Source organism: Eriocheir sinensis, chromosome 8 (genome assembly GCF_024679095.1).
Source record: "Eriocheir sinensis breed Jianghai 21 chromosome 8, ASM2467909v1, whole genome shotgun sequence".
NCBI classification, from domain to species: domain Eukaryota; kingdom Metazoa; phylum Arthropoda; class Malacostraca; order Decapoda; family Varunidae; genus Eriocheir; species Eriocheir sinensis.
The window spans coordinates 16,160,118-16,160,648 of NC_066516.1; the positions used below are offsets into that span (position 1 = coordinate 16,160,118).

General features: G+C 40.9%; 1 non-coding gene across 1 annotated transcript; it reads left to right on the forward strand.

The window, feature by feature from the left end:
• The first annotated feature begins 442 nt into the window (after positions 1 to 442).
• Trnay-gua (transfer RNA tyrosine (anticodon GUA)) lies at positions 443 to 531 on the forward strand. The gene is given in 2 exon segments: positions 443 to 479; positions 496 to 531. It is a non-coding gene; the product is annotated as a tRNA-Tyr (tRNA).

Here is a 531-nt window from a genome sequence, read left to right on the forward strand (position 1 = left end):
GGCTCACCCACCAAGGTGCATATGGATCTGTGGTTCTGTGAGATAGGAACTAGCAGAATTTATGGGTGCCGTTGCAAGCAATGAACGAGGGTTTCGCAGCGTTCCTTTAATCGTGGTGTTTGTTGAGCTGAGGCGTTTCGGGGGCATTGGTTGTCTGGCGCCGCTTTCACAAGTGATTGATAGATAGGTCTAGAATGCAATTTAGAGAGGAACAGTTGCAGGCATTGATAGTAAGTAGATAGACATTTAGCTGGAGTGATTCATAGATTTTGATTAATTGATTGGTTCATTGCCTTTTTACATAAATAGGAACTTGGAATTTGCTATGCTACACGTAGCTGTCATTATGAATTGACATATTATTATGATTATATATTCTTGAACTAATATGTATATCCATAAACAAAGATAAATAACTTTTTCTACTTCCCGATAAATAGTTCCTTCGATAGCTCAGTTGGTAGAGCGGTGGACTGTAGTGGGCCAGAAGCAGACATCCATAGGTCACTGGTTCGAATCCGGTTCGAAGGA